Below are 21,079 nucleotides of genomic sequence, written 5' to 3'. Positions count from 1 at the left end.
CTCTCTTCCTCTCTCCCCCTCACGTTTCTCTACACTTCCTGCAAGAAAACCAACTTTGCTTCATGAGAAAAACAATGTAATCTCATCACTATATTATTTATTATGAATAAAAGTGTTCCTCAAGGAGAATAATTTTTTAAAAGACATTATTTTTCTTGGGGCCAGAGCCACAATCAGCACTTGTCTTGCACACAGCCGACCCGGTTCTCACCCGGGCCTCCCTTCAGCTCCCGAGCACTGCCAGAGTGATCCCTGAGTGCAGAGTCAGGAGTAAGCCCTGAGCATCGCCAGGTGTGTCCCCAAAACAAACACAAAAGAAATATATAAAGTTTCTTTTCTTTAAAAAAAAAATCTGTTTGAGCCATACCTGGTGGTGCTCAGGGCTTACTCCTGGCTCGGTGCTCAGGGTCACTCCTGGAGGGGCTCAGAGGACCCTAGGCGGTGCCAGAGACCAAACCTGCTGCGTCCCGCCTGGCCCGGGGCTCTGTGCAGCCTGGTCAGTGCAGAGCGTGAGCTGAGCCTGACCAGCACTCCTGGGCGCTCGGGAGCGGCCCTGCCGTATTTACGGTAGTAAAGGGGAAGCAGCAACCGGTTTCTTCAGCTGGAACATTCCAGCTTCCCCATTTCACAAAGGAGGAACTGAATCGGAAGAAGAGTGCTTTATGCTAAGTCACCTAGCAAACTGGTGCCCGTGCTCTGGGGCCCCGGGATTCCCTGGAACGCTCACACTTTTCAGCTACATTAGAACGAGTTCCACCAGAATGGCAGAGCCCGCCAGGCCGGGCGCCCGGGGCCCCATCTCTCCCCTACCCGGTAATCCAGTGAGGCCTGCTGCATTGTTTGGGGCCACACCCGGCGCTGCTCTCAGCAATCACTCCTGGCCAGGCTCAGGGGACCATGTGGGATGCCGGGGACCGGGCCCAGCTGCCAAACTACCACTCGGGGCCAAACTGCCCTTGCCGTGAAAATCTGGCCCCGAGACTCCACACAACTGCTTCTCCCCCTCACAAGCATTTCACGCGCTACGTTTGCTGACGCTGGCGCGGCTGGGGGGGAAAATGGCGAGACACACCCGGAGTCACGGTCAGGCTGGAGCGAGCACAGGCGGGAAGGCTCTTGTCCCGCACGCGACTGGGGAGGGCAAAAGCCCGGTTTGAGGAGCCAGAGACATAGTATACCAGGGAGGGCATCTGCCTTGCACACGGCCAAGCCGGGTTCAATCCCCAGCATCCAGTACGGTCCTCCAGGCACCGCCAGGAGTGATTCCTGAGTGCAGAGCCAGGAGTGACCCCTGAGCATCGCTGGGTGTGGCCCAAAAAGGGAAAAATGAAAGCCCGGTTCGAATATCTGGCATCGAAATATGTGGTCTCCTGAGTACCACCAGGCATCTCTCCTGAGCACAAAGCCGGGAACAGCCCCTGAGCACTGCAGGGTGTGGCTCAACCCTCCTTCGCAAGTCCCAGTCCTCCCCTGAAAGTGCTCTGCACAATCAGACGCAAGCCGGTACAGCGCTATTATCTCCTGATCAAAGCTGGGGTTCTGGGTTAAGGCACTGGCCTAGCATGCAGGGGGTCTGGGTTCACTCCCCATCACCACATGCGGGGCCCCTGGAGCACCACGAGGAGTGACCCCTGAGCACTGAGCCAAGAATCAGTGCGGGGTACTGCCATCGACAGCCCCGCAGCCCCCCAAAATGTCTAAAGGCGTCAGTATTTCCAGATACGAGCAGTGATGTGGGGCCGGAGAGGCAGTACAGGAGTCAGGGCACCCGCCTGGCACACAGCAGACCCCAGCCTCCCCAGCACCACACACGGTGCCCGAGCACAGAGCCAGGAGTAAGCCCTGAGCACCACCACGTGCGCCCCCCCCCCAAAAAAAAATAAATAAAAATGAAAGAATAAACAAACAAATCTCAGCATCTGTCAAAGCTCCGACTGCGAGAACCTCGACGCTCTTCCGCTGTGCTAAGTCAGGGGGCGACCAGGGTTCCACTCACGCGGCTCTCGGCGGACACACACACTAAGGGTGTGACACTGAGAAACAGCGTTTCAGGGACGTGTGGGGCCTGCGGGTTCCCTCCGTGTCAGCGCGTGGGGGCGTCTGCCGCCCACTGCTGTGGTGTTTGCGCTGGGGCCACACCCAGCCCTCGACACCCTGCAGTGACTCTCTCGGGAGGGAACGGGGGTCTCGGGGACCTGAGCCTGCCTTCAGCCCACCCACGCACAGACGCGTGCGCTGCGGTCTGTGCTGATTAAACCGCACGGAAGCGTGAGCCGCTGGCGTGGGGCGCGGGGGTCCCTGTGCCGGACGAGGCTGGGCCCAGGCTCTCTGCTCGGAGTCCGCCAGTTCCCGGGTCACATTCTCATAGCCCTGACCAAAGGGCTGGGGGTGTGGCCGAGGGACCCGGCACAAGGCTCCCAGCCCCAGCACCACCGCGTCGAGAAAGGGCTCAAGGGTCCCAGCAGCTCATCGGGAAGTGCTCCAGCGTCGGCCGAGGCCCTGCGTCAACCCCCAGTACCTCTCAGAGCCCAAATCATACATAAAACAAAAAAGAAAATCGAAACTCAAATCGCCATCACAAATTCCCCCTTGAAGTCCCCTCCCGCCAACAGGGTATGAGCCTGACTCCCAAGGCCAGGAGAAACAAGGGCCGGGAGGACTGGCCCCAGGCTGGACACTTGCCACAGATGGTGGGAGGGTGGGGAGGGGGCGGGGTGAGGGCAGTTAGGACGGAGAAGGGACCACGGCGGCAGTAGGAGTGGGAAGTGACCACTCTGGACAAGAACTGCATGCTTAGGGAGCTGGAGCGATAGCACAGCGGGGACGGCCTTTGCCTTGCACGCGGCTGACCCGGGTTCGATTCTCAGCATCCCATAGGGTCCCCCGAGCACCGCCAGGAGTGATTCCTGAGTGCAGAGTCAGGAGTAACCTCTGTGCATCGCAGGGTGTGACCCAGAAAGCAAAAAGTAAATAAATAAATAATTTAAAACAAAAGAACTGCATGCTTGAAGGGAGGTGACGGGACAGACATGAGCACCTTCCAGTACCTGCACTGCAAACCGGGATGCCCAGAAGGAAAGAGAGCGGAGAGGGCGAGAGAGAAGCAAGGTGGGGAGTGGAGGATGGCTGGCGGGAGGGAAGCGGGGGACACGGGTGGTAGGAAATGTCCCCACGGAAGGGTCGGGTGCTCGAACACTGTATGACTGAAACCCGGTCATGAACAAGTTCGTAAATGTGTATCTCACCGTGATGCAATGAAAAATAAGTAAATAAAATTAATCCCCTCCCACTGAAACCTGCTCTTCATTTCTTTTTGTTAATAGTATCACTAGACTCCAAAAAATATTTGTCTCCAGCCCATACTCATGGCAGTCGCTACTGTCGACGCCAGCATTTCTCAGCTCTGGGGGCCGGAGACACAGTACAACAGGCACGGGACTTGCCTTGCACAGGCCGACCCGGGTTCAATCCCCAGCATCCCACATCATGTCCCCCAAGCCCACCAGGAGTGATTCCTGGGTGCAAAGCCAGAAGTAACCCCTGATCATTGCCTGGTTTGCTACACACACACACACACACACACACACACACACACACACACACACCTCACTATCCCCCATCGTGACTACCATCCCCCGTCACTACCATCCCCCACCTTCACCGCAGCCCCCTGCAGTGCCCCCAACCCCCTTCGTCAACTGCTACCCCCGTGCTATAGTTAAACACTCCTCTGAGTCCCAGCTCTCCCTCCTCTGACTGCTGTTCCAGATGGAAACGCACAGAAGTGTTCTTCCAACACGCGTGCTCAAGACCCATACAGGACACTCAGGGGCCCAGAATCTGTATTCATATGTCACATATCTATTTGCCGGGAGCACCCCTGCACTGCTTGGGGCTGCTCCTGTATTGGGGATCACTCCTGGCGGTGCTCAGGGGGCCGTAGGGGGTGTCAGGCTGGGACGAGGTCCACCGTGAGCAAGGCGAGTCAGCGCCCGCCTCCTGCACCGTCTCTCCGGCCCGGCAGCCGTCCAGCCCTACCACTGACCGGCCTGCTCCTTCCGCACGGTCTTGGCCACTGTCTGCTTTCCGCCCTCTGCTCCCCAGGAGGGTGGCATCTCCCACGGAATTCCCTTCCTTTCCCTCCGGCCCCAACTAACTGCTTACAGTTTCCAACGGCCAACTCTCCGGCGAAGGGAGGGGAGGGAGGCACGCCACACTGGACACAGTGTCCAGCGCCTGGCGAGCCACTCTAACCCTCCAACCCCACTACACCGACAGCTACCTTCATGGAGGGGGCTGCAGAACGGCAAGGGGGCTTTGCCCAAGGCCACCCACTCTGGAGAGCAGAGAAACTGGAACAGTCCTATGCATTTCTTTTGAAGGAAGGAAGGAAGGAAGGAAGGAAGGAAGGAAGAAAGAAAGAAAGAAAGAAAGAAAGAAAGAAAGAAAGAAAGAAAGAAAGAAAGAAAGAAAGAAAGAAAGAAAGAAAGAAAGAAAGAGAGAAAGAGAGAAAGAAGAGAGAGAAAGAGAAGGAAGGAAGGAAGGAAGGAAGGAAGGAAGGAAGGAAGGAAGGAAGGAAGGAAGGAAGGAAGGAAGGAAGGAAGGGAGGGAGGGAGGGAGGGACGGACTGGCGCAACAGTTCAGAGGGGAATGTGTTTGCCTCGCCTGTGACCAAGCCAGGCTCAGTCCCCAGCACCCCAGATGTTTCCCAGCCCTGCCAGGAGGGATCTATGAGCACAGAGCCAGGAGTGATTCCTGAGCACGAGAAAAAGGACGAGAGAAAGAAGGCAGGCAGGCAGGCAGGCAGGCAGGCATTCCCCAAACCAGGACGTGGGCTGAGTTCCCAGTTGCTGCACTGGACCCCGCGTGAGTGCAGTGCACCGTGTCTGTGGTGCCTGGCTCCTCCCCCCGTGCAACTGTGCCATCACCTCACAACCAGTGAGTTTCACGAGGCCGTGAGTGCGGAGTGTCTGGCAGAGGAAACGCGGTTGGGTCGACAGACGCCGAGGCATGTGGACTCTGACCATATCCGTTCTATGCTCTCCCTGTTCCCGACCCAACTGGCACAACGCAAAAGTCCTATGAAAGCTTGATATAGTCTCCATACATGCTCAAGAAACACTTCCAGGGGCTGGAGCAACAGCACAGCGGGGAGGGCGTTTGCCCTGCACGGGGCCGACCCGGGTTCGATTCCCAGCATCCCATATGGTCCCCTGAGCACCGCCAGGGGTGATTCCTGAGTGCAGAGCCAGGAGTAACCCCTGTGCATCGCCGGGTGTGACCCAAAGAAGCAAGGGAAAAAAATACTTCCAGAGGGGCCAGAGAGGGCAGAGTGAGGCACTTCCCTTGCATGCGGCTGACCCGGGTTCGATCTCAAGCACCGCCAAGAGTGATCTCGGAGCAGAGCCGGACGCAAGCCCTCCCCTCCCCCAAACAAGTAAGAAACATCTCCAGAACACATGGATTTCCCGACAGCGATGAGCCACCATGCTGCATGGGAAGAAACCCCCTTTCTCCTGCTTCCTCCTTTGATGTCCGACCACAGACGGACGCTTACCCGGCGCCTTCCCTTTCCCCGTCACGGGACGCCGCCAATGGCAATGCCCTATGGCAACACTCTCTCGGAGGGGGCAACACACTATTTTGAGGGGCTGGAGCAATAGCGTAGCGGGTAGGGCGGTAGGGGTTCGATTCCCAGCATCCCATAGGGTCCCCTGAGCACCACCAGGGGTAATTCCTGAGTACAGAGACAGGAGTGTCCCATGAGCATCCCCGGGTGTGACCCAAAAAGAAAAAAAAAACAAAACACTATTTTGATTCAAACTCATTTTGCCTCCTGCCTGAGGCTACCAACTGCCGGCTTCTGAAAGGCCCAAAAGCACACTCTGACCCACTCTGACCCACGCCAATCGAGGCAACCACCCACAGGAAGGTGCCTGCCCTGAGAGCTCGTTCTCTCTAAGTCTTGGACTGTAAGAACAATGAGATGTTTTCCTAGTCCATCTAAGTTAAACATATAAATTTATTATACCCTCAGCCCTGCTCTTACTCTGCTAAAATTAGTGCCTAAAAAAAAAAAAAAAAACTTCTGATAAATCTGTTCCTCTGGAAGTGGAGACCCCGCGCAGGGCTGAGCAGTCTGTGCTCGGCACGAAGGGGGCCTGGTTAGAGCCCAGACCACCCCCACCCCCACCTGAGCTGGGAAGAGCCCCAGAGCACTGCCAGGTGTGGCCCCAAGATACAATCTATCACTCTTGTATGCAGAAGAGCACCCGAGAAAGTGGGCCCCAGGAAGCTGCAGTGAACGCACAGCGGAGGGCGTCTGCCTGGCTCGGGACTGACCCAGGGTCAATCCCCAGCGTTCCATACGGTCCCCTGAGCACTGCTGGGAGTAACTAATGAGTGCAGGAGTAAGCCCTGAATGCCAGTGGGGAGGGAGGGAGGGAGGGAGGGAGGGAGGAAGGAAGGAAGGAAGGAAGGAAGGAAGGAAGGAAGGAAGGAAGGAAGGAAGGAAGGAAGGAAGGAAGGAAGGAGGGAGGGAGGAAGGGAGGGAGGGAGGGAGGGAGGACAAGGAAGAAGGAAAGGAAAAGGAGATGAGAAAAGAATGGAAGGGGAGAGGAGAGGAGGGGAGGGGAGGGGAGGGGAGGGGAGGGGAGGGGAGGGGAGGGGAGGGGAGGGGAGGGGAGGGGAGAAAAGAGAGTACAGGAGCCAGCCCACCGGCCAAATGCTAGTCACATTCTTCCAAAATACTTGAAGGAAAGTCCTTTAAGCAAAGCCGGCTAATACCTTACTCCAAATCCTTCCTATTAAACCCCACAGAGCCGGATATGAATTAAAGTTCACGTGGAGGGGCCGGAACAACAATGAAACAGGCTTTCGCTAAGCACATGGTGGACCCGGGTTCTATCCCAACCTGGGTTCCATCCCGGCATCCCACATGGTGCCCAGAGCACCGCTGGGGGCAATTCCTGAGCAGGGCCAGGAGTAACCCCTGAGCATCACCAGGTGTGGCCAGAAAACAACAAAATTCACAGGGAGCTATGGAGCTGGCCGGCTCAAATAGAGGCAGAAGTAAAAAAATACAAATAAATTACTTTTTGTCTGCTTGCTTGCTTTGTTCCTGTTTGGGGCCACACTTGGCTGTGTTCGGAGCTCTGTGACCAGGGCCCAGCCCTGGTGGTGCTCAAGGGAGCAGACAGAGTCAGGGATCGAACTCGGTCAGCTACAAACAAAGCAAGTGTCAACCAGCTCCCTGGGCCCAGCTCTCTCTTTCTCTTTTTCTTTTTTGGTTTCTGGGCCACACCTAGCAGTGCTTGGAGGTTTCTCCTGGCCCTGCTTTCAGGGACCACTCCTGGCGGTACTTGGGGAACTAGGATCAAATGGGGGGGGGAGCCTTGGCCCAGTGCAAGGCAGATGCTATCACTCGAGCCCCCCGCAGCTGTCATTCCTAACAGAGGGTAAGAACTGGACTTCTGCTGAACCAATTATTTTTTTTTTTAAAGCTTGACTATATAACAGACAACTTTACATCAGAGAATTTCAAATAATTCTTATAGTTCTTCCTCTCTACAAATACCAAGACAGATTAAGCACCCAACCTGAAATCTGAAATCCCGAATTTGTGACAGTGTCTTGGCATAATCCACAATACCGTAAACGGTTACGTCTTCCTCATCATAAACACATACTTTTAAAAAAAAAAAAACTTTCTGAATGAACATTTACTTCCTAGAAAATCTGACGTGCATTTTTTCCCCTTTCTCTTCTCTCCCTTCCTCTCCCTTCGTCCTTTCTCTTTCTTTCCAGGGTTAACGTCGATGCACTAAATTGATTCTCAGACCCATTAATGAGTACCCGGGGGACTGCACTGAGGCTAGCATTCCTTCCCTCCTGTTTAAAGTTCTGTTTTAACTACCACGGCTCGATTGTGTTACTCTGGAGCATAGCTAATCTCCTTGACCCACGAAACGTCCTTCGCGGCTTGGGAACGGGTTCAAAGGGCTGAGTGCGCCCTGCAGGCAGGACCCCCAGGCCGGACTCCGCGCAGGGTGGGTCCCCCGAAGCTCCAGGGGGGCCTGGGGACGCCGGGCTGTGACACCAAGGATGATGACGATGATGACAACAATGCCCGTCCTGCTGAGATCCCTGACCGCCCGTGCCCCACAGCCGGGCTTATCTGTTCCTCCCCTGGACTCCCCCAAGGCCCCCTGCCACTGAGCCCGAGTCCCCAACAGCACAGGTGCGCCCGGCGGGAACAGACCCTTGTCCTGCAGGAATGCGCGGGCAGGTACGGGCCGGGGTGCTGGCACTGGGCAAGGCCAGGCTGGGCCGGGCCGGGCCGGGCCAGGCCAGGCCGGGCCGGGCCAGGCCAGGTCGGGGGTGAAAAGGGAGCAAAGGACCCCGAGCAGCAGCTGCCCGCGGTGCTGAAACTCAAGATGCACCGATAGTTTTGGAATTTGAGGATTGCCAAATTAGGACAGAGAAAGACAGAGACAGACAGAGACAGAGACAGTGACAGAGAGAGACAGAGAGAGAAGAGAGAAATAGGAGAGGAGAGAGAGAAGAGAGAAGGGGGAGAGAGAGGAGAGAGAACGGGAGAGAGGAGAGAGAGAGACGGGGAGAGAGAGGAGAGAGACAGAGAGGAGACAGGAGATAGAAGGAGAGAGGAGAGAGGGGGGAAGGGAGAGAGGGGAGGAAGAGAGGGGGGAGGGAGAGAGAGAGGGAGAGAAAGAGAGAGGAGAGAGAGAAGGGGGAGAGAGGAAAAGAGGAGAGAGACAAAGAGACAGGAGAGGGGAGAGAGAGAGAGAGGAGAGAGGGGGAGAGAGGGAGAGAAGAAGAGAGAGAGGAGAGAGAGGGGGAAGAGAGAGAGGGAGAGGGAGAGAGAGAAGGATGGAGGGGGAGGGAGAGGGGGAGGTAGAGAGGGGGAGAGGGAGGGAGAGGGAGAGGGAGAGGGAGGGAGGGAGGAAGCGAGCCCCGCGCGGGGCCGGGTCGTCCCGCAGAAGTTGCGCGAGCACCCGGGGGCGATGGGCGGGGCCTGTCCACGGGCTCCGTCCTGGGGCCGGCGGGCACCCACTGGGCCGGGAACCCCGGGAGCGGGCAGGGGCGTGGGGGGCGCGCCCGACACCCGCACGTCTCCCCGCGACCCGAACTTCCAGCGGGGGAGGGGAAGGGCAAACGGCCCGAGTGGAGGGGAGACCCCGCGCCCCGCCCCCACGTCCGCGGCCCGGGCCGGGGCCTCGCGCGCCCGCGCCGGACCGGACAGACCTATGCAGCCGCCTTCCGGGGGGAGGGGGCGGGCGGCCCCCAGCTCCGGACACAGGAGCCGCGGGGGTCGCGGGGGCCGGGAAAGGACCCCGGAGGCTGGCAAGGCCGACCCGGTTTGTCTGCAACAGTCCAGATCGCCCCCGCGACCCCCAGCCCGTCGTGGGGGAGGGACGCGGCGGGGCAGCCGAGCCCGGGGGGTGTGTTCCCCGCCGCGGGCCCGCGCGGCCCCCGCGCCCGGCCCGACAGGCTCCTACCTGGACGCCCGGCCCCGCGACAGCGACGACAGGGGAGCGGCCGCGGCGCTGCGGGACGAGCCCCTAGCGCGACTCCATGGCTGCAGCTCCGCCCCGACCCCGCAGCCCCGACTGCCGGCGGCGCGGACGACAACACCCGGCCGGGCGGAAGTCCCGCCCCGCGCTCCCCATTGGCCCGCTCCGGGGGGCGGAGCCAGCCCATTGGGCCGCGGAGCTGCTCGTCGGCGCCGCTTCCCACTCGCACGCCGGCTCCCCGGGGCCGCTCCAGCCCCGCGCGCAGACGGTGCCGGGTTCGCGCCCAGTCGTCTCGCTCGGACCCGCGTGATCGGGAAGGGAAGGGCCGGGTGGGCAGGGCTTGGGCAGCGCTGGGGTTCCTGCCGCCCGCCTGCAAGCCCCCGAGCTGGACCCCCGAGGCCCGAGCGCATCTGCCGGGGGGCCCTGCCCGCTGGACACTCACCCGGGCCGGGGCCCGGGCATCCCTTCGGCGCCGGCTCCGCGCGGCGATCTCGAGGGTGGCGCCGAGCCCCCACGGCTGGGTCACGTCGTGGGAGGTGCCGGCCGCCCGAGGGGCTGGACGCGAGTGCCCGGGAGCTGCTGGCCCGCCGCCAGGCTGACGTCAGCGCTGCGTGCTGGCACGCGCCGTCCCCGAGACCCAGCCAGCCTGCCGGCAGCCCTGGCCACCGAACACCGCCCGGCCCTGCCCGGCGGAGCCCACCGGGCCAATCTGGGGAACTTCGTTTGCCGGACTGGACCACTCGCTCTGGTTAACTAGTCACCGATTAGCCACGCGGGTTTGGGTTTGGGTGCCAAGTTTGCCTGGGGTCCTGTGTCGGATGCCAGGAGATATAAACGGCTCCTGCTTCTGCGTCTCACCAAGGCGCCCTTAAAAGACCTGCGCGCGCGGGGGGGTTGCTGGGGACTGGAGGGCGCGCTTTGCAGGCTGCAGGCTCAGGTCAGATCTCAGCACCGCGTGGTCGCTCAAGCGCCGCCAGAGGTGACCCTGGGGCTCCAGCTGGAAGTAGCCCCTGAGCTGCTGGACGCACACACGCGCATACACACGCACGCACGCACACACAGAGGGCACGTGCACATGCACACACACATACACACAGGGCAAGTGCACATGCACACACACATACACCCCGGGCACATGCACACGCACACACACAGGGCACGTGCACATGCGCGCGCACACACACACACACACACACACACACACACACACAGGGCACGTGCTCGCATACACACACGGCTTTCTTACAAGCTTGCTATCTCTCTGCCTCATCTTCAAAGTAAAGGAAGAAGCGAAGGGCAGTCTCCTCCAGGACCTGAAGAATGCCAGTGGATGTCACTTGTACCTTTGGGGAGTTCTGAACCACTGGAGCACAGAGTGTGCAGGAAGCCTCCTACCCTATTATGTATCCTTTTGCGATGTTTTGTTTTTTTTTTTTTTTTTTTTGCTTTTTGGGTCACACCCAGCGATGCTCAGGGGTTACTCCTGGCTCTGCACTCAGGAATTACTCCTGGCAGTGCTTGGGGGACCATATGGGATGCCGGGGATTGAACCCAGGTCGGCCTCGTGCAAGGCAAACGCCCTACCCGCTGTGCTATCGCTCCGGCCCCTTTTGCGATTTTTTTAAAGTGTTTTCACTTTATTTCACTTTAGTTTTGGTGATGCTCAGGGGTGTTACTCCCGGCTGTGCTCAAGGGACTATATAGGGCGCCAAGGACTGAACCCAGGTCCCCTGCATGCAAGACAAATGCATTTATCCACTGTACTTAGGCCCCACGACTTTGAATTTTATTTGCCCTCCCTATTGTACAATCACTCAGGCCTTTTGCAACTTTCTCTCTCTCTCTCTCTCTCTCTCTCTCTCTCTCTCTCTCTCTCTCTCTCTCTCTCTCTCTCTCTCTCTCTCTCTCTCTTTTAGTGAAGTAAAATAGTTTTATTTATAGGTATTTTCTTAGAGAAATGTAAAGAGAGCAAAAGAGAGAAATACAGGTCCCCAAGAGAGAAGACAGGCTTAGAGGGAAAAAGCTAAAAGTACAAAGCTCAGGGTGGGGAATGAGCCCTGCCGCCTTTACAAAGTTGGCTCCTTCATAGGACGTTTTTCCCACTGTCTGGGGTTGGAGTTCTCTGCGTGCAGAAAAGTTAAGCTGGCTGTTGTCTCTGAAGAAAAAGCCTTGGGGCTGGAGCGACAGCACAGCCGGTAGGGTGTTTGCCTTGCATGCGGCCGTCCCGGGTTCGATTTCCAGCATCCCATAAGGTCCCCTGAGCACTACCAGGGGTAATTCCTGAGTGCAGAACCAGGAGTGACCCCTGGGCATCGCCGGGTGTGACCCAAAAAGCAAAAAGAAAAAGAAAGAAAAAGCCTTGGGTTCTTGATAGACTTATCCTATTCTGACCATGACCTTTAGATTCTTTTGAAACTTCTTTTCTAGTCCTTTTGCAACTTTTAAATTTTGCTTTATTTTTTGTGACACTGGAGATTGATATTTCGGGTGATGGGGAGTGGGGACTGGCTCCTTACCTGCCGTAGCGTCCCTCCGGGCCCCAGGAAAAGCTTCTTAAGTAAAATGAGCAATAAAATACTTAGCACAGGAACAGATGACACTTCTCAAGATCATTGTATCACTGTCTCCCATCCATCGATTTGCTCAAGCGGGCACCAGTAACATCTCCATTCGTCCCAGCCCTGAGATTTTAGCGGCCTCTCCTTACTCGTCTTTCCCAACGATTGGAGGCTTCCTTCAGGGTCGGGGGAATGAGACCTGTCATTGTTACTGTATTTGGCATATCGAATACGCCACAAGGAATTAGGGTGCTGGCTAGAAAGATGGTGTCAGGATTAAGACACTTGCCTTGGGACCAGAGCGATAGCACAGCGGGTAGGGCGTTTGCCTTGCACGCCGCTGACCCGGGTTCAATCCCTGGCATCCCATATGGTCCCCCAAGCACCGCCAGGAGTAATTCCTGATTGCAAAGCCAGGAGTAACCCCTGAGCATCACTGGGTGTGACCCAAAAAAGAAAAAAAAATAGACACTTGCCTTTACCCATATTCCAGCACCCACGAGAGTGACCCCCACTGGGTGTGGCTCAGACTGCCCCAACCTAAGAAAAGGAAATTCGAATGCCACAGCTAAATTACTAGCAGCCCCTGAAAGGGCTGGGCCCAGGCTTGGCCTGTAGGGGCCAATCCCCAGCACCATGCGATCCCCTGAGCACCATCAAGTGCTCCAACCTCCCCTAAAAACAAACAAACAAAAAAAAAACACTGAAAACAAGAAACATTTTTCAGTGGAAAGAGAATTTTTTGTTTGTTTGTTTGGGGGCCATGCCCAGCTCTGTGCTCAGGGAGAGGTTCACTCCTGGAGGGGCTCAGGGGACCCTATGGGGTGCCAGGGATTGAGTCTGGGTTGACTGTGTGCAAGGCGAGTGCCCTGCTCACCGTACTATCGCTCCAGACGGGAAAGAGTGTTTAAAGTTCTCAGAGGGCTTTGAGAACAGCAGATAAGGCGCTTGCCTTGTCCGAGGCTGACCCGGGCTCAATCCCCAAGGCCTTTGGCCTCTGAGTGCGGAGCCAGGACTAAGCCCTAAGCAAAGCTTGTGCTCTAGCTGTTGACTGTTTTTCTGTTCTCTTACTAAAATACTTTCTGGGGCTGGAGCAATAGCACAGCGGGTAGGGCATTTGCCTTGCACGAGGCTGACCTGGGTTTGATTCCCAGCATCCCATATGGTCCCCTGAGCACCGCCAGGAGAAATTCCTGAGTGCAGAGCCAGGAGTGACCCCTGTGCATCACCAGGTGTGACTCAAAGGCCAAAAAAAAAAATTAAAAAATTAAATAAAATACTTTCTGCTGTTGTTTTGTTTGGGGATTGCACACACTGGTGTGCAGGGGCTACCCCAGGCTCTAGTGCTCCTTAGTTGCTACTGGCAGTGCTCCAGATATGTTAGTTCATAAAATTCTTACAAACTTTCGGGGCTGGAGTGATAGCACAGCGGGGTGGGCTTTTGCCTTGCACTCGGCCGACCGGGGTTCGATTCCCAGTATCCCATATGGTCCCCTGAGTACTGCCAGGAGTGATTCCTGAGTGCAGAGCCAGGAGTAACCCCTGTGCATCGCCGGGTGTGACCCAAAAAAAAAGCAAAAAAAAAATTCTTACAAACTTTCATATAAATTTAAAAACTGCTTACCTCGTTCTATGATATGAGTATAACTTGATACCAAAACTAAACTTATTACTCATATTCAAGTGATAGAACCTATAGCCCAGTCTTAACTTTTATTCTGAATGACTATGCAGAAATCCCAAATAAAAAAATAAAACATTGGAAAATGAAACCTTATAACACTTAATTTAAAAGGCAATGACTAAACAGTGATTATTCCTGAAGTTGGGATGATATAATAAAATGTATTATGATTCAGCACACCAGTCAGTACATTAAAAAGCAAATCTATTTTTTAAATTGCCTTAATAAATGTGGGGAGAGCATTTGAGAAAGGCAGGACCAGGATATGACTCGGCAGGAGTATATTTGCCTGGGAGGTCTTGGGAGAGAGAGAGAGAGAGAGAGAGAGAGAGAGAGAGAGAGAGAGAGAGAGAGAGAGAGAGAGAGAGAGAGAGAGAGAGATCTCCTTGAAAAGCTGAGATAAACTTTTTTTTTTTTTTTTTTTTGCTTTTTGGGTCACACCCAGCGATGCTCAGGGGTTACTCCTGGCTCTGCACTCAGGAATTACTCCTGGCGGTGCTTGGGGGACCATATGGGATGCCGGGGATGGAACCCGGGTCGGCCGCGTGCAAGGCAAACACCCTACCCGCTGTGGTATCGCTCTGGCCCAGCTGAGATAAACTGACACATGAGGAATGTGGGTTAAATCTCCTTGAAAAACTGAGATAAGCTGACACATAAGGAATGTGGGTTCTGGAGTGAGAGCACAGTGGTAGGGCGTTTGCACTGCGTGAGACAGACCCGGGTTCAATTCTCGGCACCACATCCTGTCCCCTGAGCCCACCACCAGGACTGATCCCTGAGCACAGCCAGATGTGCTCCCCTCACCCCACCCCCTGAAAAATAGAATGTAGGTTCTGGGTCTGGAGAACTAGAGCAAAAACTGATGCAGTTGCCTCGCAAGTTTGTGGTCACAAGTTCAAATCCCCGGTGTTCCACGTGGTCCCCCAGAACTTTCAGGAGTGCACCCCCCACCAACACCACAAGGCTGGAGAGATAGCACAGAGGGTGAAGGGCTTACCTGGACCACAGCTGACCTGGATTCAGTTCCAGCATCACATATGATCCCCCAGCCCCCACCTGGAATGATCTCTGAGCACAGAGCCAGGAGTAAGCCCTGAGCACTGCTGGGTGTGGCCTCAAAACAAACAAACAAAAATGAATGTGGGTTCTTAGGCCACAGGCAAGTAAGGAATAAGGTGGCTGCCTTGTGTCCCACCACCCCCTACCAATCCCAGGTCACATCCCTGAGCACAGAGCCGGAAATAGCCCCTATGAACCACTGGATGGTACACACACACACACACACACACACACACACACACACACAAGGAATGTGTGTTCTCAGAGCTGGAGAGATAATTCGAAGTCCTGAGTGCATGCTTTGCATGAAAGCAATACCATTTTCATTCCCAGTACCATGAGGTCCTCTGAGCACTTCAAGGAAGCAATCCTAAATCCAGCATCACTGATTGTGGCCCAACCTTTCCCCTTTAAAAAAAATGATTGTAAGGGTCCAGAGAGATAGTACAGTGGGTAGGGTACTTGCCCTACACACTGCTGATCCAGTTTCCATCCCGACACCCAATGTGGTCCCTTGAGCACTGTCAAGAATCATCCCTGAGCACAGAACCAGGAGTAGCCTCTGGTTATTACACTGCCAGATGTGCCCCCCAATAAACAAACCATAGAGCTGCTTCCAGATGCTGATGCCAGGCTGAATCTCATTTCCAGGGCAACCTGGAAGGGGCAGGTGGTCCCAACACCAGCCCCCAAAGAGCCCCAGCAGCTGAAAAGCTCCATAACCCCATCACTGCCACACTCACGGTCAATCTCCACAGGCTCAGGACAAGCCTCTCCCATGCGAATGAATCTGCCGAAAGACTCAGGTATGCGGCTTTTGGGACCAAAATCTCCAGGCTCACATGGAGTTGGGGATGGGTGACCTCCCCCCATTTCCTTGTCTTTCTGGGAGCCTGGCAACCACGCCCACAAACTGCCTCCGGCTCCCTATAAGCTCATTAATGACCATGATCCAGAGACTCACAACTCATTCTCGGAAGAGGGCCCCACGCTGCAGAGGTGCCTCCGGATCCCAAAGCCACCTCCAGTTGTATCACCCTTTGTATCATCTAAAAGGTTAGAATTCCTGGAGCACGTGGCCACATTTGCAGCCACGTGAGATATTCTTACTCCGCTCCACTGATGTACCAAGAGCAGCACCCCACATTTGACAGGGTGTAATGCAGAAGGCAACCAATCTCAAAAAATAAATAAATATTAGCACACAAGCCTCCACCTGTAGCAACATGTGAGTAATCTTTTTATACAAGGGTTCACTGGCTCCAGGGTGAGATTTAACAATCGTCACACACTTTCCTCGTAAGGGCACTTTCTGGATCATTTTTAGCGAATTATTCATAACAAGCCATACAAAATAAATTATTTAGGGCCTGCTTTGGGGGCAGGCTTGATGGGGGGGTGGGAAAAATCCAAATAATAGTGATGGGGAGGTGTAACGGTGGTGGGATTGGTGCTGGAATATTGAATGTCATAAAGTGTTGTGAACAACTTTATAAAAATAAAATAAAATTGGGGAAACAAACCCAAACAAACCAAAGGAGTGGCTGGGCTTGACGTAGGCTTCTGTGGGTAGCAGAAGCACCAGCTCCCCTCCCGCTGCTCCCTGGTCGAGTCTGGCATAGCTGCAGTTCCCAGGAACTGCTTACCTGCTGGCTCAGGACCTTGATGAAGGTGCCTGCGTTCACGGCACCCTGAGATCAGAGATGGAAAATGGGGTGACGTCAGCAGAAGAGCCTCTGCTGAGTCAGATTTCCTCCTCTCCCAGCTGCCTGGGGAGGCTCAGAGGGGACAACTCACCGGCCTGACTCAGCTGTTCGGGACCAAGAAAACAGGGGCCCTCCTCTGCTCCGGGGATGCTTCACTGCAGTTCCTACCTGAGACTGTTGCTCACCCCACGTGCGTCTAAACACCAACCCGTGGCCGGAGGAACCGCAGAGGCTTTCAAGGAGGGTGTGGCCCCAGGTTCAAATCCCCATGGCCTACGTGTGCCAGGTGGGATCCCGGCCAATGCCAGCACTTTCTGGCTGCCCCACGCCCCGTGTCTGCAAGCACCACCAGGAGGGGCACTGCCACTGCAACAGGCGTGGGCACGGGATGGGAGACCCCCACTGAGCATGCGCGTGAACACCAGGGTCCCAGGGGCACCACGTGTGTGCCTCAAAGCGTGAGATCCCCAGGGCCCAGGTGCAGGGCGCAGCTAAGGGAGACCAACGTCAGGGAAGGGACTGTGTACCCACAGCAGGGCAGGTGGCAGCTCCGAGCGTCACCAGCAGGAACTGGAGGAGAGAAAGGGAAGAGCAGGACTCAAAAACAAAACAAATGGAAAAGCAGACTAAAATGGAAAGGGTTAGAAATAAAACCTCGCTGGGGCTGGAGCAATAGCACAGCGGGTAGGGCATTTGCCGACCCAGGTTCGAATCCCAGCAACCCATATGGTCCCCTGAGCACCGCCAGGAGTAATTCCTGAGTACAGAGCCAGGAGTAACCCCTGTGCATCGCCAGGTGTGACCTAAAAAGAAAAAAAAAAGAAAAAGAAAGAAAGGGAGAAAGAAAGAAAGAAAGAAAGAAAGAAAGAAAGAAAGAAAGAAAGAAAGAAAGAAAGAAAGAAAGAAAGAAAGAAAGAAAGAAAGAAAGAAAGAAAGAGAGGGAGGGAGGGAGGAAGAAAGAAAGAGAGAGAGAGAGAGAAAGAAAGAAAGAAAGGAAGGAAGGAAGGAAGGAAGGAAGGAAGGAAGGAAGGAAGGAAGGAAGGAAGGAAGGAAGGAAGGAAGGAAACCTCTTGGAACCAAAGAGACAGCAGAGCAGGGAAACGTGCTTGTCTGCTAAAGAAACAACCAAGGTTCAACCCCGAGCACCCCTATGGTCCTCCAGGCACCACCAGGAGTGATCCTTGAGCACAGAGCCAGGAGTAACTCCCGAGCACTGACAGGTGTGACTCCAAACACACAAAAGAGCATAAACAAAATGAAATCTCTCAGGGCCCCAGCCCACATGGCAGAGCCTGGCAAGCTCCCCGTGGCGTATTCGATATGCCAAAAACAGTAACAACAAGTCTCACAATGGAGCCCGCTCGAGCAAATCAATGAATAATGGGAAGACAGTGCCACAGTGCCAGGGCCCCGAGACGGTACAGTGGGAATTTTTTTCCCAATTATTACTGAGGGTGGGGGAAGGGAGCTTCTAGCAGCGCTGGGGGGATGTGAAGGCAGCTGAGGTGACCCCTGGGGTGCTCTAGGGGCCATGCAGTGCTGAGATGTCAGACGCCCACTCCAGCCACCTGGGTGGGGTTGGGGGTTGTGCCCCAGTCCCTTCCAAGTGGTTTTCAAATGCACTCGACCTAAGGCCAAGTGAAAGTTCTGATTCTATTTGAAGGATCATTAGGAGTTCCAGGGAGAGGCCCCTGGGGTCTGATTTGCATCCCAGGAGAAGCACTCACCTCTGCAGGAAGTAGACGAAACTGGGAGAGATGCGGAGAAACCAGGAGAGATGCAGAGTGGAGGGCGCTGGCCTTGGGCACTGCCAACCTGGAATTCATCCCCCGCACCCTATAGGGTCCCCCAAGCCTACCAGGAATGATGCTGAGTGCAAACACTCTTGATCACAGCTGGGTATGACCCCCAAACCCAACCCCTCGAAAATAATTTTTTTTTAAAAAAAAGGAAATGAGAATATCAGGACCTTGTTGTGATGATCCAAGAAATAAGGGAAACAGCATGAAATTAGGGCCCGAGGAATAGGGCCCAGTGGGAAGGCACCTGTCTTATAGGCGTGAGGCCAAGAGTTTGACCCCCGGGAACTGCCCCACATTTAGAGTGGAATTCCCAAGTGTCACTCCTGGGATCAGACAAAATCAAACACAAAAGGAGGGACAGAGAGGCTGGAGTGATAGCATAGCGGGTAGGGCGTTTGCCTTGCACGCGGCCAACACAGGTTCAATTTCCAGCATCCCATAAGGTCCCCTGAGCACCACCAGGGGTGATTCCTGAGTGCAGAGACAGGAGTAACCCCTGTGTATCGCCGGGTGTGACCCAAAAAGAAAAAAAAAAAGGAGGGGCAGAGACTAGAGGTTTGACTGTTCTACGGTGGTGCTTCGTACTTGCTCAGTTCTCTCCTCTTGCAGATTGTTAGAGCAAAGCCGGTTTTCGTTTGTTTGTTTTAATTTTTTATTGAGCCACCGTGATATAGTTACAAAACTTTCATGTTTGAGATTCAGCTATACAATGACATATCACCCATCCCGCCGCCAGTGCAAATTTTCCACCACCAATATCCCCACTATCCCCCCTACTTCCACCCCAGTCCTTACCCTGCCTCTGGGGCAGACAATTGCTCTGATACTCTCTCTCTACTTTGGGGCATTATATTTTGCTCAGATTTTCCCGCTACCATTCAAGCCTGCCTCCATCTGGCAGACGCTAGATCGTTTCTTTTCCACTGCTCACTTGAGCAAAGCCGTTTTTCCAGGTGGTGGAGGAGAGAGCCTGAAGGGACAAGCACTACATAGAAGAGCCCAGAACGCAAAGAGGCGGAGAAGACACGGCCCGGCTCAGGGCCTTGCTGGAACCAAGGGCGTGCTTCCGGGCTACATCAGAGACAGCTCGGAAGGGGCCAGCCTTGCACACGGCCCACCCGGGCTCCGTCCCCAGCGCTGCAGATGGTCCTACGCACCTCCAGGAATGGTCCCCAAGCACAGCCAGGGGTGCCCCAAACTTCTCACACCGTGCCCCAACACTCCCCCCACATTTTAGACCAAACACAGAGTTGTCGGTACAGGTGGGGTAGGGGTGGGGTGTGAGGAATAGAATCAGATCTGCCTCATGCAAAGCAGGCAAACGCTCTGTGACCAGTGACCAGGGCCAGCGCAGGCCCCAGCCCAACACTACACAGAGGCTGGACGTCAGCTCTGGTCAGGGGCAGCCCGTGCAGGACATACTCTTCCGAACATTCTGTATCGGCAAGGAACATTCCACCCCACACAGCGACCTGCAGAGCGCACCGGGATTAGCTGGCTGCGGGCTCTGTGCGCCCAGCCGGCAGGGGACCGTTCCCGAGCTGCTCTCTCCGCCCCCCCTGCTTGTCCCCCTGATTCTCTTCTGCCCCCGCTTGTTTTTCCCTCCATCAAGCATGAGTGTTTGCCACCATCAAGGGCACATCTGCAGTTCTGGTTCTTCATCCTCCTGGTGACGGGAAGGCTCCCGCGTTCTTCCCCTGGTCTCACCTTGTTAATTACAGGTATTCCCTTACCCTGATTATAGCCTCTGAGTACCTTATTAATAAGATTGTATCTTATCGATTTTGGCAATATATCTAGGAGTGCTGGGGGCCTGGACCACCCCCAGCAGTGCTCAGGGGCTATTCCTGTCTCTGTGCTTGTGAGTCACCCCGAGTATGACAGTGGCCAGGGGTGCCAGGAATCCAGCCAGGGTTGGCTGAAGGGGCTGCACGTAAAGCGAGTGTCTTTTTTTAAATTTTATTTTGCTTTATTTTTATAAAGTTGTTCACGATGATTTATTGCATGCGATATTCCAACACCAATCCCACCTCCATGACACCTTCCCACCACCATTATTTCCAATTTTCCCGACCACCTCCCAAGTCTGCCCCAATGGCAGGCCCTAAATAATTCATTTTGTATTATGAATGATCTGCTAGAAAGTGATCCAAAAGTGTGCGAAGGTTGTCCCGTCTCACCCTGGAGCCATCGAGCCCTTGGATACGAGATTACTAACATGTTCTTACAGGTTGAGACTGTGTGCTAATTTCTTTTTGTTTTGATCAAGATTGGTTGCCTTCTACTTTCTACCCCATCCGATGCGAGGGTGTGTGAATCGAGTGTCTTAATCCGGCACTCTCTGTCTTGCCTCTCTCTCTCTCTCTCTCTCTCTCTCTCTCTCTCTCTCTCTCTCTCTCTCTCTCTCTCTCTGTCTCTGCCTCTCTCTGTCTGTCTCTCCCTCTCTCTCTCTCCCTCCCTGCCTTGCTCATTCGCCCATTCTTGGCAACTTCCTCCTTGATGAACTGCATCTTCCTCTGCAGTGTTTCATTTGGGGGCCCCGAAATAAAGTTTCGGAAGGAATTTCAGCAGGAAAGGCACTTGCCTCGCATTCAGCCAGCCTGGCTCAGTCCCTGGAACTGCATATGATCCCCTGAGCTCCTCCAGGAGTGATTCCTGGCAACGGAGCCAGAAGTAAACGCTGAGCACTGCTGGGTGTAACCCACAAACAAACAAACACAAAACAACCGATGTT

At 55.0% G+C, this 21,079-nt stretch overlaps 1 protein-coding gene across 1 annotated transcript in view; it reads right to left on the bottom strand.

Annotated features, from left to right (window-relative positions):
- The window catches only part of RNF13 (ring finger protein 13), a 68,858-nt gene extending 59,182 nt beyond the window's left edge, over window positions 1–9,676 (bottom strand). The window contains exon 1 of the mRNA XM_055129547.1: window positions 9,519–9,676. The gene's annotated coding sequence lies outside the window, so the exon portion shown is untranslated. The remainder of the gene's footprint in view (window positions 1–9,518) is intronic.
- Between the last annotated feature and the right edge of the window lie 11,403 nt (window positions 9,677–21,079).

Source organism: Sorex araneus, chromosome 2 (assembly GCF_027595985.1).
Source record: "Sorex araneus isolate mSorAra2 chromosome 2, mSorAra2.pri, whole genome shotgun sequence".
In the NCBI taxonomy this organism is placed as follows: Eukaryota; Metazoa; Chordata; class Mammalia; order Eulipotyphla; family Soricidae; genus Sorex; species Sorex araneus.
Note: the sequence above shows the minus strand (reverse complement) of the source record. Positions and strands in the feature narration are given on the sequence as shown.